The sequence below is a fragment of the Xiphophorus hellerii genome, chromosome 18, assembly GCF_003331165.1.
Source record: "Xiphophorus hellerii strain 12219 chromosome 18, Xiphophorus_hellerii-4.1, whole genome shotgun sequence".
NCBI classification, from domain to species: Eukaryota; Metazoa; Chordata; class Actinopteri; order Cyprinodontiformes; family Poeciliidae; genus Xiphophorus; species Xiphophorus hellerii.
In genome coordinates, this window is record NC_045689.1 from 31,955,823 (window position 1) to 31,974,206 (window position 18,384).

At 38.8% G+C, this 18,384-nt stretch overlaps 1 protein-coding gene across 6 annotated transcripts in view; it reads left to right on the top strand.

Moving 5' to 3' along the window:
• Positions 1–7,160: 7,160 nt before the first annotated feature.
• fat3a (FAT atypical cadherin 3a) overlaps positions 7,161–18,384 on the top strand; it is a 69,676-nt gene continuing 58,452 nt past the window's right edge. For 3 of the 6 annotated variants that reach the window (XM_032545290.1, XM_032545289.1, XM_032545291.1), the window contains exon 1: positions 7,162–8,011. The gene's annotated coding sequence lies outside the window, so the exon portion shown is untranslated. Of the gene's footprint in view, positions 8,012–18,384 lie in introns of all 6 variants that reach the window. The other 3 variants (XM_032545288.1, XM_032545292.1, XM_032545287.1) reach the window with 2 other exon arrangements.

The window sequence follows — 18,384 nt, forward strand, 5'->3', positions numbered from 1 at the left end:
CAGTTTGCGACCAACTGTCGTCTAATGCATGTGTTTATTTTCCTCGTGAAGTTTAGGCACAAACACAAATATCCACATACAGTTAGATTAACTGAACTGACGATTTCTTGCTGTCATAATAAAGTAACTAAGATGATGTTTTTAAGAAATATAAAATTTTGCTTTGTAAAGAATGAAAACCATATCTTGTAACTGGTATCTTTATTGTCACTATAGACTTATAATAAAATTTTTGTTGAGACATTGACTCAGGATGGACATAAATTAAAAGTAAAGAGTAGCATCCCTTCAGGAAGACCTTAAAAATATTAACGATAAAACTGGGAAATACACTGTGTTTAAGTTGATTTGTTCTGTATTTAATGTAGAAAATAAAAACAGGTCCACAAGATGAAGAAAGAATTCACCTTTATTCATTACAGCCTCCTCTATAGATACCAAGAATGGACTTCAAGCAGCCTAGCCTTGCTACAATATTCCACTCGATTCAAATCTCACGTCACAGCTCAGTCTGGGCTTTCTCCCATTGTCTTGGATTCCTGTGTTAGAATTTCAGCTGGGCCAGTCAGTGAACAGAAGGAGAATTTGTGAATGGAGACATTGATTTTCTGCTCTGTTTTAGAATTGCAGTCTAGCTGTAGTTTTAGAAACGGCAGCAGTGAAACTGAACGAGGACATTCGGTCCGTGTTGGTCAAGCCTAAAAATATGAAATTATCATAGCAGCTGGTTCTCTCGGGTCAGCACTTTTCACTTTGCAGTGGAGAATGGCTGTGTACAGCCCAGGAAATGTCCTGAAAGCTTCATAGTGTCAAACTGGCACATTACACACGCCACTGGCAAATGTTAGCGATTGGATAAAATTTTAAACTTCAACAGAGTCCACACCACCAGGAAGCAATCGTTTCTCAGCAGCTGAAAGCCCAGACCCTCTGGACGAAGCAAAGCGTAGACCAAGGAGCTGGTTTACCAGGATAGACTCCAAGCAAACCCTGAGATTTTTCCAGTCTGAAAGAGAAACAGAAAAGTATGTAAATGACTTTATCCAATGACTGACAAGAAGCAAGAAGAGTTAGATATGATAGTTTTAAGATTTACTTTAACAACTATGCCGTGTATATTCCAAAACAGAAAAAAATGCACAATTCAGTTGAGGTAAAAAAATACTTTATTAATCCAGAAGGAAAATGAAATGTTGCTGCAGGTCAGGACATTGATTGGTGGATGTTCACTGTGCCAGGAGGGAGGGAGGAACCAAAAAATAAAATTAAAAAAGCAGGAAGGGAGAAGCATTTATTAATGGTTTTCTTCACCTTCCGGGCTTTTTGCTTGTGGGCATGTGGTGAACAAAACAAGTTGACATTTCAGGACAAACTAATAATTGATCCAGATGGATGTTCCAACATAGATTGGGGTTTTAAAAAACTGAGTGTTGATGATCAACGAACCTTCAAAGTTGGGGAAACTAAAACACTGAGTGAATCTCAGAGGAAGCACAATTAGTTTTTTTCTGTAAAACAGAGTGCACACCTGATTGGGTTTTATCATTTATCTTCCTTTTTGTGGTTAAGATTTGTTTTGTGGTATATTTTAGTTCATTGAAATTGCACAAGAGAAGTTGTACTTATTTTTTGTAAGATGTTAATTAATAATTAATGAGTTAATCATATAAAAACAATGTTCTGTTTGACAAGTTGTGTGTTCTGTAGCATGGAGGTCTTATTTACTCTCTCACAGAAAATCCTACTGCCAGTCTCCTCTCCTAACCTACAAATCATTCAGTTTAAATCTAAAGAAATCTGTAATGATTGTGATCAGTAAGCTCCTGGGCCTGAAGTCATTTTGCACAAGCCAGATCTAGTTAATGTAGATGTCACACAAAGAAGCAGCAGAATAGTCACAGAGTGGAAAACATATGCAGTTTATGTAGATTACATAGGCGGTTGCCAAAATAACACTGCTGGACTCTTGGTAAGTAATATGGACGGAAAATTACTGCCAAGTGTTCACTGCAGAGACGACACTCCACAGTAACATGGATGACACCATCTGTTGTTGACGAGCACTGCTAATGCACCTGCTTTTCTTTTCCTGCTGCTCTTTAAACATCTGTTTGCTCGTACAGTCAGGGAGCTTGGCAGAAAGGCGGCGGAGTCTGGGATGTGATCCTGCAGCCGAGTCTCAGTAAAGCACACAGACTTCAGACTGGTGTGATCTGCTGGGGACAGACAGAGACTGAAAAGGCTTGGATGGCCAGCTCTGTCCTACGATGCCCTCTGGACCCAGGTGTTGTATCAGTGGTATTATATCAAGGTGTTGTGTGGAAGGAAAATGGCAGCTGAACTGTTTTGCCTGTTGGACATCATCACCCGCCTCATGCAGGGAGCTCTGACAGCTCAATGGCAGACTGCTCCATCCACAAAGTGGGGATGATTGTCGATTTACATTTCTGTTACTCTAGGTTTTATCTCTAGTGGCCTTTAATTTTCAGTAGGCAAACTGGAAGGTGGATTATGAGAAACGGGGAAGATGTGCATCGACGGTCATCAGGCCGGGACGTGAACCCATGATGGATGCTTACATGGGTCGCACTGCCAAGCCCCACTTCTGTTACTCCTGTCCACTTTTTGTCATGACAACTTAAATTTCAAACTTGTGGGAGTAATAAAGGACTATCGTAAGCTTGTTGGCCAGTGATATCACTTTTTATGGTTTGAATTTCCTCCTTTCCTCTTTCCTTTTTGTTTCTGCTTCCATAAACATGATCCCTCCTTTTAAACTAATCTGAGATTTGTGGTTTCACTTAAGGTATTATTTCAGCTTGTGTGACGTTATTCAGCTGCTCCCACTTGTACACCACTATGTTGCCATGGTTACATATCATAGCATATGACCAAAACTAAAACCAATATCAATAGAAATCCTTCTAGCTGCACAGCATTCAAAGCTAGAGAGAACTATCATCCCAAAAAAAAGAAGTAATTTCTCTGCCAGACATGGAGAAATTAAAACGTAAAATAATAATAATAAATGCAGCTAACAGAGCCACTCCAACATGCTGATGCATTGAGTGGTGCAAAATGCAGGGAAGAAACAGGCAGAGCTAAAACTGTAAAGAAACTTTAATAGCAATTAAAAGATAAGGGCAAAAAGCAAAATTCAGAACATCCTCAGACAAACCAAGTGAGCTACAGTAAATAAAACATAAGGATATGACAAAGAATGAAGCGAGACAGGAGTATACTGACTGGCTGATGAAAAACAGCATTTAAGGGAGCGAGAAACTGAGAAAACATTGGAGAAAATGGTTGACATAGCAATCAGGAAAAGTCAGTTATGATAATAATAAAATAAAAAAAAAAACACTAAACAGAATAGAAAAAAAAACTGACAAACTAAGATCACTTGCTGGAATTGCACAAAAAAATCCTTTCATTGCTGGAACTCAGAAATGACATCCTATTAGATATTTAACTTGTGTTTCAAAGTCTGTGAGACAACATGGAGCAAAGCAATCAGACAAAACCACTGATTGCTATATATACTACTAAAACTATTGCAAAATATACTCTTATTTTTTCCATCTTGTTAAATTCAGCTGTGTTTTTATTGATCAAACATGATTTAAACCCTGCCAGGGGCTAAAACTGGGACTTTTTTCGTTTCTCCCTCTTCCCACTCTGGATCTGCACGGGTGACATTGTTAGGAAGTGACGTGTTGTCAGCATTTTACTGTTACTTCGCCTTCATTCTCTCTCATTAGTCTGAAGAGTGAGACCTACTACTGGGAAACCCTTCACCCCTCCGCCCTCTTACCCCATCCCCTCCGTTCCTTGTGTATTTTCTCCATGGGGTGAATGAGAGCTTTGGAGGAACTTAATGCACATGGGAAAAGAATAACACCTAATCAGTATTTAATTAATCACAGTTTTAATCGATGTATGTCGACCAAAGTAACTTGAGCTTTAACATATAGATCCCAAACTTCTGAACTACCATTGTGGTAGGCAAGTGCAATGTTAGGTAACCATAATCACCATGGCTTCTAGACAGACAAAATGAAAGTGAACTGGTATTTGGTTAAAAATTAAATGGTTGATGTTTCCAAGCCAGACTTACCGATGTTCAACGTCTCTATTTGAAGTCTTTTGTACGTCCTGATTGTTTTGGGCTGTAGTGACAACTGGGTATAGCTGAACCATCTGCATGGTTGGACTATCTTTTCAAGTCATATTAAAATATAAAATGAAAAATACTCCCCAATATTCAAACTGACTCAGCTGAGTCTAAAGCAGTTCTGCCTACCAACACTGCGGTTAGCAAATGGCCCATCAGGATTTTTTAAAGTGGATACAGCATGTTTTTAAATCCTCCCTTTTCACATGTAAATCATGCGCTTAATGTCTATATAAAGTAGAACTGCAATGCTTTGGCTTGATTTCCTGGTTATTATAGCTACAACAAATGTCTCCTCAAGGTACATAACAGGAAAATCACTCATTTCAATTCAGTCATTCATACATTCCAACTGATCCTCACTATTAAACAGTACAGTATACTCAATTAATTCCTCAAAGTAGCTTAAAAGGTTTCCATCTGGGATATCCAGTATATTGGACAGAGGTAGAAAATAACAAAGTATAAGTTTCTTGTTAATGTACTTAAGTAGCTTTTATGTGTATCTGTATTTTCCTTAGTGTTTATTTTCCTGATGTTTTACTTTTAATGCATGTATTTAAATCAAAAGATAGCTTTACTTTTGACTTCTTGCATTTCCAGAACCAATAAACACTTCAAAATGATGACAGGACAGACACAGAAAAGCAAAGCATTCCACATCCATGGCCTTATTTATAAAAGCTCTTCAAAATCAGCTCCAAGACTGAATCATTGTGCAGGTACTGTGTTATGTGATAACCAAAGAAGCAGAAGCAGCTGGCATTCAATAATCCACCATCAAATCTGAAGAAAAAACAACAAATAAAAATAAAGAAAATAAACAAACCGTACACATAATCATGTATGTTTAGGTATTGAGGTATTAAAAGCTAATTTTGTAAGTTTTGTAAGTCAGTTTACAACGTTGGTAAAGCTACAAGTATAAGCAGTAAATTCATCATTATATAACTGTATAACTATAACTGCATTGTTATAGTTATTAGCCTCTTAATTATTATGATGACAGCAGGGTCCTGATGGACCCTTTGATTTACATTACAAGCACTGTGAGTGTGGCTGTTACGGGATTAATGGAATGTTTGAAATGTAAATTCTGTTGTTTTTTAGTGGCTCCTTTATGCCCTCTTGTGGTGAAAGATCTTTAGAGAGTTTTATTTGGACTCATCCAGCCCTGGCCCCTCTTCGGGTCAGATCTACTAAAGGTTTGTGTATAAAAACAGATAACAACCTGATATCATGTGGAAGCCTGATCTACAAACAACAAACAGGATTGTGTAGCAAAATAAGGAGAATTGCTGGAGTCCTAATGTTAGTGTGTCTACCTTCATGAATATGCTATAAATAAGCTGATCATCAAAAATACTGGGAATATAGTAACTTACCTCCAACAATGTGATTTACTAAACCCGATGGATAGATCTGCTTTTGCATTTTTATTGAAAAGCAGGTGTATATTTTATCTGCTGCATGTTCTAGGTGGAGGTTGGAGGTAGAGAGAGTTAAATATAGAGCTTTAGAGTTTGTTCTGATTAAAGGTTACATTTTTCACAGCTGTATTGCACCACATTGTATACAAATTTAAATTAATTGTATTCCTCTTATTACTATTTTTATTATTACTACAATTCCTACATACATACAAAATTATTACATAATGACTTTCTACTTCATTTTTCTTTTTACAGCTAACAATTAGCTTTGCCAACAAATGCATCCCCTGCTCACTCAGACAAATAGAGAATTAAGAAAGACGTAAGCTTTTCTACATAATCACACCTGTTCTCTGAGCTACTGGTATGAATTTCATATAAATATGATAATATTGAGAGAAATAAGACAGGTCAGGCAAATAACGGCAAGCTAATAGTTAGCGTTGCCAAAAAAAAATGCCTCCCCCTCTTAGCTTGAAGAAATAAAGGGAAATAACCTTTTCTAGATAATCACACTGATTCTCTGAGCTACTGGTATGAGTCTCATATCAACAGGACAATAGATGCATGCAGTTGTTGGATCAGAAATTAAAATGCATCCCTTCCTAGACAGCTAAGGGTGATATCAAATGTTCTACATAATGGGCCTCTGTTTTCTCATGCGTTGAGCTGTTATAGTGTTAAAAGAAAAAGCGGGGAATTGCAAACCATTAGCTGAGAACATACTCAACAGACATTGACTGCAAAACGTTCGACTCGTGTCTCAATAAAGGTGTCAAAACCGTATTTATTTCAACTCATCTACAAAATAAAACCCACCGTTTTCGGGCTCACATGGCCAAGAAACATAATAATGTGGCAAATATCTTTAAAAGTTTCCTCTTCGCTCATATTTCAGTCCGTTTTCTCATCATTATGCGAAAGTTTAGAGCGATGCTCGTTCCCCCGACAGGGCATCTAATTCTCGGCAGCCATTATTACACCGGCCCCAATATTCACCAACACAAAGTTAGATAGTATTCATAAATGTTCAGTAGAGTGAAGCAAAACCTATCTCAATACTTTACATTTTGAAAACTGATTTTTTTTTTTTTTTTTTTTTGTGACAGACAAAGCTTCCTTGATGAACATTGCCACATTTTCGGTGTTTATCATGTGATAAATTTTGTCGACAAAATACACAATAAGCACAATTATTACAAGTTTTGAGAAAAAGATGAAATCCTGCTGGCAAATTGAAAATATATGCGCTTGACTTATGGCAGTAAAAGTCCCACACAGTTGTGTTTGCATCAAAAATACAAGTTTGAACTTGTTCTGTGTATGTGTGAATCTTCCTGTGCATTTGTGAATGTTGAGACTGTTTTAGCTCCATACATTTGTTATTCTATAAAAAAATGACATCAGAACTGATTTTGTGATATTTTTGAAGTTCGTTTTCTCTTGCCTGGCGCTCTGGCAAGCAGATAAACCTTTTAATGTTTAAAATTTATAAATTACATCGCATGTTAAATTAAATTAATTAAATTACATATTTGGTCAAATGACTTGATTGAGGATTGGGTAGAATTACTTTAAACGTACTTTTAACTTGCAAAACGATGACTTGGTCCAAAAGTTGGTCATTCTGTACATAGACACTTGTGTGACAGTTTGGTTGAGGATGAATAGTCCAGCAGAAATGGACATTTGAAGGACACTGCCATGACTCTTCAGCCATCTCAGTGTAGCTTGTGCAGGCCTACATTGCGTTTGAAATGGTGTCCTTAAAGCACTGTGGGCACCTGAGCGCCAGGATGACAGCACCTTACCGCTCAACAATCTGAACACAGAGAAAGAACGTTCCACCAGGATGCGCTGTGCGCGTCTATATGCGGACGACCCGGCCCTATCGTGAGCAGCAGCAGCAGCAGCAGCAGCAGCAGCAGCCGTGGAGCAGAGAAACCTAGACGAGTTCCTGCAGACGTCTCACAGTAGCACTGTCGGTGGAGTGGAAGACACCGAGTTCTGAGGACAACTTCATTGTGCTTTTTCGGCAGCATGGTCGGGTGAAGAGATCCGGAGAGCAGGTCCAAGTCCGACCGCAGAATAAGAGGTGTGCCTCCATGCATGCAGCGCGGTAACGTGAAGAAGCCTATTGTCGACGATCCCGTGTCGGATGTGAGCCATGAAGCATCTTCCAGTTAATATACTACGGGCTTGTTCTCTGCTGCAGCTGTGTGGGACACATAACGGTAAATGGTGTGTTGGGCCGAGCACAGCTGAAGAGTAGCGGGAAACGGGGCTCCCGATTCAGCTGCTTAGGAACAAGCCAGAGTCCGCCTGGAGCCACTCGGACCGATTCGCGACGCGGATGTCCTGGCTTTCTCTGAAACGCTCACATCAGGCTACAGGAGACTAACAGGTAGGCTATTCAGTGCACGAAACGTGACGCTTCTTCACCCTGTTGTACGTTAGTGATGGAGGGTGCTGCTGCCTTTTTCGCATTGATATTGCAGTAGATGGAGATAAAGCCCTTTAATTATCGGCTTTGAAAGACGGAGATGAAATGGTAAAAAGCCCCCCAAAGCAAGCATTTCCCCCTGCTTCGCCCTTATGGTAATCATCTTCATCACTTCGGCCTAGTGTAGGACACCTCAGTCCGGGATTGCAGCTCGGAAAAATAGTAAGATCTTGTGAAATCCAATCCTATTTAGTGCCAGTAATCACAACAAAGACTTTATTAGTTAATTTATTTAATATAATATGCCAATGAAGAATAAGTGGCTCAGTGTTGTACATGTGCCTGTTCAGTCTCGTTATACATCGCAGATCAGATCTGTGTGGAGAGGAAGAAGACATCAGTCCACACAGACTTCAGTGAAAACATATAAATATAAGTTTGCATGGTGATGAGTGGTAAAGGAGAATGCATGTTTGAGGAGTGATTTGATCAGGGATGACCACGTTATACTTCCATTGTGAGATCAATCTGCAAAAGCCATTAGGAGGTGCAGACAGTGAAGGAAGCCATTCTAAGACCCGATTCTGTTCATCTACTCCAAGGAAGACAAAAAAAAAAGCTCTGAAAATATATGATATATAGCCGCTACTTGTGTGTGTTTGTGAGAGTAAAGGGGAGCTGTCTGCTCTCACCTTTCAGCAGGCTGGCAGGCAGCCAGGCACACAGCATACAGCTGTCCTTTCACTTACTGTAGCGGCCTGTGCTTCCTCACATCTTTACCCAACACCTCTGCCTCTGCTTTATCGCAGCCTGCTTGTCTTCTCACACCTCCTTCTCTTCAGACTGTTCTGCACAGGCTCATTGGTGCTGCCATCAGTCCTGACATGTATTGAAAGATGACTGTGGAATTTATGGTCATTAGCTAAAATATTTTGTTCCACAGGAGTGTAAAAAAATAGACAATAAGAACCCAACAAAATGAAGTTGAGGTCCATTTAGATGTATTGCTGTATGTCATGCCTGTGTTGACTCTCAGTAGAAGTGTGCCATATTGGACTTTTCTGTAGATTTTGGGTTGCAGAAAAAGCAGTTTGGAAAAATTATCTTTTCATGTTGTAGATTTTTTTTCAAATAAAATCTTTTCATCCAGTCATCTTTAATGCAAGCTAGGTTTAGGGTGTGACTCCTCGTACGGACCGAACATCCCGACCACGATCCACTTTTTGAGGTGGGGTCGGTCCGCTTCCAATCGAATTCTGACACTGTCTGCTGCGATGCTGCGGCTTGCATGATGTGGGTCGGAGGTCAGATGCCGAGCATCTTGTGTCATTGAGCTTGCAACCAAATTTACAGACGCCAACATTAGAAATCCCCCATTGCAAGACACTCATTGTATGAGCTGCTCCTGCCATTCAAATTGGTATTGCAGTTGTAATTACAGCACAGAAGACATGAAACAACTGGACTTCCAAAGTTTGTTTTGTCTGCTCTAACCTGCAGCTGACATTTAGATATTTTTCAGTACAGACGAATTGAGAAGGAAACAACAAAACATTGTCAGCAAATACCTATTCCAATGTCACGTGGATCACACTGCTGAAACTAAATTAAGAGTTTATAACATGATACACATCTACACACTGGTAATGTCTTATGCTTGGTAGTGTTATAATGTAATAATTAACTCTGTTGTAGCAGAGGACACAGGGAACCTAAAACAAACTCCATTCATAAGCAGGTTGGGCTTTCACACCTAAGAGCTGCAAAATGTTCAAAATTCTTGGAAAAGTCCAGGATTTTCATCTATTCATGTTTAAATTTGACATCAACAAGGAGTCAGATACAGAAATGTTAGTGTTGTGAGGTCAATAAACTGATAAGCACTTGAGTGAAAAAGAGTACAGATTGACTTAAGTGATTTTACTTGTAATAGCTCCAGAAGTTTTAGTTTGTCTGCAGGATGTGTTCGCATTAGACTTCTTCAGCTTCAAGACAAAATGTAAACAGACGTACCTGAGAACATAAAAAATGACAGAGTTCTGGAAATGTCTCTTTATGAAACTGTAGACAGTGACAGCCACTCGTGTAACAGTAGCTGATATGTCCAAGTTGGTCATTTTGAGACATCCACAAAATGACGGGCTGTCGGTCCTTTGTTTTGGTTTGGTTTGTTTAGTAACCGTGGGACAGTAACACAGTTTGAGTAAGAGTATTTAATCTCACTTTGAAATATCAGCAGCCTTGTAACATGTACTAAACTGTTTCTGAGTCTTTCAAATTCATTTGAATGTGAAGGTTAGAATTCTTATTCTGTCGCAAATTATAACTCTTTGTTAACTAAATTAGCAGTGAGTCAGCAGGTTGAACAAAAAGACCGATATACTCAATGCGAAAGAACTTATAAAATGGTGAATAGGAAGGTGGAGGCAGGCGGCAAAAAGAAAAAAAAGTTGACAGTCAACTTAAAAATAAGTAAAATATATGCAACACAATGGAAACACAGGGAGACAGACTGTTAGCAATGGGAGGATCTGACAAAGACCCTGACTGACAAATAATGATGGAGGAGAGTTGATTCCTGGATGAGGAGAAGGTAGCTGGTTAGAAACAGGGTGCAGCTTTGATGGAAGGCAGTTGATCTGAAGAAATGGGAGAATAGAATATACAGGGAACATAGAAAACAAGAAACTAGAAATTTAACAAACTAGATACACAATCCTAGAAGAGACAAGAATTCAAACCATGTGTGTATAGAAGGGGCAGCCGTACATCTTTGACCCAGAAGCAGAAGAAGTGGAGCCTCCTGAATGACCATCCAGCCACAAACCACTGAAGGATTGAACGCTGTGAATCTGACTCATTTATAGCGTCATTAAGGCTTCAGCTTCACTTTGAGGCTGTGCCATGATGTGAAGTCGAGCCGCTCACATCAGCACAATAGTTCAGCACAAAGACAGTTTTTTTCTGCATATGTGACCTTTTTTAAAATATATATTTGCAAGGTTAGAGGGGAAGTGTTTCTCTCAATATGTAAAAAAAAAATCATAAATGTCGGACTCTCTTGAATGAGAGTCCGATATGTTTTCACAAACACTGCATCTTCTCAATGTAGACCATCACTTCCAGTTTACTACAGCAAATGCACCGATATTGTGAGTAACGTTTCTCCCAGTCACAGGTTCGATGTTACTGAAAAAACTTAGACCTGCTCTGTATTGCAGCCGATAAAAAATATTTTCCTTTTCCAGCAGCCATTGTACAGCGGTAGCTTGTAATGAACTGGTTGGAGCTGCACTTGGGTTGCCAGATGAGGGACTGGGCCTGGCTTAGGGTTGCTAGGTAACCAATTCTGACACAACAATTTAAAAGTTTTTGAAACAGGTTGTTTTGCCGACACCAGCAGGACATTTACTTATTCCCAATAAACGGCTGAGTGTTTTTGTTTTGCTTTTGGACTGTTTCTAGAAGCAAGAGATACAGAAACACGTTTTTTTTCTGTACATAATAAAATTCATATTTTATTATGCAAAAAGTGAATTTTGCATAATAGTGGACCTTTAAATCATATTGTCATTCTCTATAAACAAATATAAAACTTCTAGATCTAAATTTAAGCATTTATGGGCCCCTGGAGGTCTGGGGGGCCCTTTTGATGGCTCTGAATGTGACCTGCATTAAATGTCTTGTTTTAATATTGGCTGGCTGATTATTTAATTAGGATTTAAGTGATGTGCAAAAACGGGATGTAATTTGTTTTAATTATATCAAGTATTTTTTAACACTATAGTTGCATATTTAATTATTATCAAAAATATCTTCCAATAATATTATTAATTATTAATTGAAATATGAATTATTAGTCATAATAATTATAATAACATGACTATTATTAGTCCTAATAGTCATGTTAAATTTTCTGTCGACATTTTTAACACAAACCCATGGTGGGCTGCTGGTGAACTGTCACGCCTCTCACCAGGCTCAGCTTGTTTTTCTTGGGGAAACTTGCTAACATGCTACGTAAAAATAGCATGTCGACAGTCAACTGTTCTCTGTATATCTGTTCACACAAATAGCTCCGTGTTTAAGTCCTAACAGGAAGACATAGTTGTTTTGTAGGATTCTGATTGGATCTCGTTGATCTGGATCAATTAAACTTGCTGCTAAATGCACTAATGGTGGAGAAACAACTTTCCGTTACAGGAAAACCATTTATCCGCTGTCATTGGTGACCGTGCTAACTAGCCTGAACTGTTATGACAGGACCTGCTGATGGGGAGACGCTGTCTTCCAAGTCACCAGTTGAGCTTGAGACTCATATGTTGCCAATCAGGCGTTCACTTCAAGATCATCTCTGCAGTTGGAAAACAGAAACAAAGCAAAAGTTAGAATGATGCTCTGAATGAACATTATATAAACTCGGCATTCATGAGTGTTTATTTCACCCTTGTTGACTTGCACACACGCATCCAGCATCACAGTAGATACAACACTGATGGTTCTGCAGCATCAAGAAATCCTGAAAATGTATAAGCTTCTTAAAAATACAATTAAATACATCTGGCATTGACTTGTTCAACTAACCACTGCTTACCTCTAATTTGCCTTGAGAAGACTGTCTGAGTCACTGGGTTCAGGTTGAAGACCCGTTCAGCAGAGTTACATTCAGACGTGGTACAGACTGGAACTTTAACTAGGCCGTGTTGTCATTTCTGATTAATAATTCTAATAATTTCAAGTAATTCTAAACTCTAAGCATTCTAAAGTAGACCTGGAGTCTTATCTGAAGCTTCTGCATATATTTATATTAAATTACTGCTAATTATTCAAATGATACAAAGGCTCTGCAAAAAATTTGCATTAAATGGAAAAAATAGCATTAAATGCTCCACATAGCAAAAATGTCTGAAATGCATTTAAACAAACAGCATGGTTCACAGACATGACAGGGGAACATTTATCAGCTGGGTGAAGTTAACTAACTTGAGTTAAAGCTGTGAAAGCTGCTGAGCCTGGTGGTCAGTGGGCGTACACCAGCTGCCCACCGTGTTTCTCTATTAAAAGGTGGTAAATTGACAGGAAATGTAAAGATATTACTGTGTTATTATATATGTTATGGGAATACATTGTCAGTGAAAAACCCACAACTATAGAGTCGTAAAAACAACAAATAAAAAAAATTCATTAAAATAAATATCAATTAATTGCACTTCTGCCCCCCAGGCCTTCAGGGGCCCCATAAATGCTAATATTTTATTTTATTTATTTTTTTTCTCCGAAGAGTTTTTGCGGCGCTAGTGGCTCGTATTTTTTCCACAGTAGGCAGACAGGAAGGAGGGGGAAAGACATGCGGCAAAGGTCGTCGGGACCGGGAGTCGAACCCGCGACGTCCGCATCGAGGACTAAGGCCTCCAAACGTGGGGCGTGCTAACGCCCTGCGCCACCACAGCACGCCCCAAATGCTAATATTTTGACACAGATCTATAAATGTAACATTTGTTTATTGAGAACATCAATGCCGCTAAATTTCATTTAATGGATTCAGCATAGATAAATAAATAATAATAATTAAAAAAAACATTTGAATTTAAGATTTTAAGGAGCTGGCATGTTTACTTTGTAAAAGTTCAAAGAACAGTCTTCATAGTTAGTGTTACCATAGCTACAATCTGATGCTATGAGTTTAAATCTTTGAGTTTTAGCTCTGTTTGTTCACAAATACATCTCAGTAAATTACAATTATTACTGACTGCTTTTAAAATTGGCCTATTAGACCACCCTCCTTCCTTCAATGGAATCCTTCCATTGGCGATGTTCTCCATCTGAGCCAACATGTTCCACAATTACGCGGCTCACCTTTGCACAGCTACTTATATAGGTATGATTGCATTCATACTTTAATCACCTTAAAAATAATCAAACCTGTTCATTATTTTTAATCAGCAGGTTTGAGTTAATCTGCTGATCCAACCCTGTTTTCTTCTTTTAGTGAGAATGAAAAAACTCCCTAGATGCATTTCATGCGCTTCGGCGCACAGACCAATCTTTATGAAACAAAAACTGAGGAAAAGTACTATTTACATTCGAGCGAGGTTTTCACATACTTTTATTTTTATTTTCTTTAAAATATGTGCGTGTTGGCTCATTGTCTGAGGATAAATGCGGTTTAGTTTCATTGTTTACTTTAAACAATAAAATATTAAAATCATGAAAAACATTGGGTTTGATGCTTCTTGGTCTAGATAACACCGAATGTAGTCAGGTGTATTTAGGTGAGTTTTGATGCTTTGTAGTTTGATATTGTCCACAGAAAAAGTTTGCGTGGCTGCCGCACATTTTCACGCCAGCGAGAAATTGTGCGTATATTTACGCAAACTTTGATGCAAAGTTCATTTTTATACTTGCCGACTTGTGCGTAAAATATGGCGCCGCACATTTTTTGTGCGCACACACGCTTTATGCTTGAGGCCCCTGAACTTTATTGTTGTTGTTCTGAACTTCTATGAGTCAACCAGCTGACTCAGAAAAGTCAGCAACAAGTGGTCTGGAGTATTGCTCTGCTTTTCATACAGGCAGGGGAATCAAGTCTCTGCCAGGCTCTCGGGCGCCTACAGGCAGCAGACCTTCAGGAATTAAATGATGGCAAAATGAAGCCGTTTTGAAACATTAATATTATATCAGAAACTTGTCTGTGCCTCCTACAGAGGTACAGGATTAAAAATAGTCGTCTAAGAGTGCATGTTACATTATCTTTAACTTCTAGACCTGTAATAATGCTTCCATTATTACTGAAGCATGAGAATGTGGGTATGTGGACATCGTCATTACAATTTGAAGCAAAGAAAAAAGTCTTCTTTAGATGAAATATTGATGGATTTGTGAAAATCTTGACTACAGCAAAGGAACTCACTCCTCTCCTAAATTTGCACCGCAACACTTTGATTTGTAATATCCTTTTTTCTGACGGATTCCCTTGCTCTGTGGTTTGACCTTGATGAGGTTGAACTGTGAGTTGTGACTGCATGGCTGCACATTACATTCATGAGAATGTGCAGAGGAGCCGCCACAGTGGGGTATGCTCCTTTACAGTGCACAGTGACATCCATACACTGGAAGAGAGGTTTATGAGAACATCCATCTACCTCCCTCCCCCTCCCCCCTCCACCCCCTCTTTCCCCAGGGCATTCTTTGCATCTTTGTGCCAAATGCCATCACCCTGGAGGCTCCTCCCTCCTTCTTGCTCTCGATGTGTTTAAGAGAAAAAGTGTGGGAGAGACGGGGGGCAGGGGGAGGTTTCTATGGATTCAAGGCTCTTTCCTTGCCTGTTTGTGCTGGAATGGTCCATTATAGTGGAAGGGGAAGATAGGAGGGGGTGAGGGGAGAGTTGCTATTGTTCTCTGCAAAAGCTTCAGTCCTGCTGAATGCTGCTTGTGTAAGCCCAGATGCCCGGAGCACTATTGGCTGTCTTTGTGATTTTATTTTGAGGGTAGTCCTTTTTTTTTTTGATTGCCTGTCAGTGAGAGTTTAGCTGTTTCTCCACACACTTCTCTGAACAGACAAAATAGTGATCATTTATAACTGATGAGTAGGATATCGTGTTTGTAGAATTCCCATTTTAATAAGCTAAGGATTACGGTGCAGAATTCTGTGGGCAAGTGAGCAGCTTGTGGGAGTGGCTCACATGGTGTTTTGTATGCTGACTGATGATGTTCTTTCTTCCTCCTTTTACAATACAAATTACTCCACTTTTTTTCAGGCTCTCCACTAAGGTCTGCTGTATTACTGATCCTTTTTAACGAGCTGCAGGGAGTAACCATGCTTACAGCAGAGGCACAAAGATCCCAGTGGAATGAGAACTCAGGGCTGGAGAAACGTGATGAGGGGATGAAGGGCTTCAGCCCATTACAAGTAAAGGACAAGAAAAGATCTAAATTATACTCACCAGCTACTTTACAAAATGTACTTATTCAATTTTTTGTTATCACAAATAGCAAATGAACCAATCACAGAGCAGCATTGCTATGTAAAGAAATGTAAGGTGGAGGTGACTTGTTGAATTTCCAGATGGGCATCAGAATATGGAACAAAGGGCTTTTCAGTTTAACATAAATTATACTAATCATTTGTAAAATAGTTTTACCTTTATTAGTTTTATAGTACTGCCGTTACATGATTTTGCCGATAATTGTACTAAAGGTTGGAAATAGACAGAACAGGCCTAAGATTTAGGTGTTTTTTTAAGCCTTTATGATTTCATTTTCTAGCTTTCATCCTATTGTCCTAAGCATCCTACATCACTGTTACCGAGGCGTTATAGTAGTGTTCTTTTATCTATTTTAGTCACTGTAGCAAAGTCATCATCACCATCAACTGTATTTATAAGCTGAATCAAAGTGCTGAACATCAGTCGGAGTTTTTCCCCCGAGAAAACCTGCTAAGCCCGGTGGTGGCGGCGCTGGGGCCGCCCACCAGCAGCCCACAGTGAGTTTGTGTTAAAAAATTTTAACACAAACATTTTTGAGTTAACATGTTAACATAAAATAATACCAAACCATTATGGTTTGGAAATAATACCATGTGAGGCCAACTGGCATCTTTTCCATCAGTAGTAACATCTGGTTGTTGACCACGTGACTCGTCTGATGTGAAAAATGTGTTTCCATTGCAGTTTTGCTGGATACACAAATTTTGATATGGCTGAAAAACCAACTCATCCTAGTGCAAAAATGTGATTTTTTTTTTTTTTTAATTGGCGATTCCATTAAGCAAATTTATTTATGTGATTCCAGTTAGAGCATTTAAATGGTCAATGGAAACGTAACGTTTGTGATAGCTGTGTGACGTTCCGCCTGGCAAACTTTTGGCCCCCTGTCCTCAATTTCATGGGTGTGTTTATTTATGTGGAAAATAGTTCCACTCAACTTTCATGAGCCGCTCTTCTGACTCTGCAAGGCAGAAAGGATTGCTGGCTAGTACGGATAGTCAGTACAGAGGTTCTTCAGTCAGAACAGATTTTGAGGAGCAGTTATTCCAGGCAGTAAGAAAGTTTGTACTGAAATATTAAACTCCCCCTGGTTGGTTCTGGTCCGACTTTGGTCCGACATGCTGCACCTTTCGAGGAAGAGTGGCTGACTCCGAGATAGAGGGAACTACCGTATTTCAGTTGTGATAAAATGAAGGCATGAATTACTGTCAAAGTGTTGCCTTGACAGAATAGGTTTTTATTTTTTATTTTTTTTATTTTAATGATAAAAACTGACTTGACTGTGGCCATCAAGATTGAAAGCAATGTCCATCTTAAAAAGCCAGATTTGTAACTGTGGTCTTAGCACAGATTGCCTGGGGGTCGAAATCAACTCGACACATTCCAAAAGCAAGTAGAATCTTTTTCTTTTATTAAAGTACAGAGAATTTAGGGCCATGCAAGCTTTAAGATTCTTGAAACACAATCAGGGCTTTGATGGACCAAGAATCAACTCGCCTTAAAGGCATGCAGATTTGCTAATCATCGGCGTAGCAATGAAAAGAGATTTTATATAAGTTGATCCAAGAGGAAGAAAAGGCAAAGAAAATAGCAAAGGCTTTATTATGCTTCCATGAACAAGTTAGGATAGGTCTGTGAGTTATACTAAATCATGTTCATTACATTTTTTTTTTTGCACAATATCATTGTTAGCTAATGATATTTTAGTCTGTTAGTTCATCCTATTTTGAGCTCCTTTCAGAATGAGTTGTTTTAAGGGCTCTTGTCACTTTAAATCCAAATAAACTGCTGCTGACTTGCTCCCAACTCAACATTTACATTTGCAATTATACAAACACACATACTGTTTACCTCATTTTAGTAGAGAGAAGGAACCTTTCAGAAAATCCCTCTTGATACTAGTGGAGGTTGCTGAAGCGGTGGTCTGTAAGAGCTCCGGAGCATCAGTAGGGAACCCACCATGCACAGGGAGAACAGGCAAACTCCATCCAGAAAAACCCCAGGCTGGGATTCGAACCCAGGACCTTCTTGCTGTAAGGCAACAGTGCTACCAACTGTGCTACTGTGAGAAATATATTTTAAAAAACATGTATTCAAACAATCAAAATATTAAATACTGCAGTTATAAATTGGATGATTCGACATGTCATTTGAAGAAGCTTGAATTTAATTATTAGTAATCACAGTCATATTATTCAATCATTTCAGTAATTTAGCAAAGAAACATTCATGGAAAAACATAAAACCCAACTAATTTGGGGGAGACACTGCATTCTAAAAAAGCAGAAAACAAAAATGTAAAAATTAGGGCTTAACTCTGATGTAGATGTAATATGCATATGAACACACA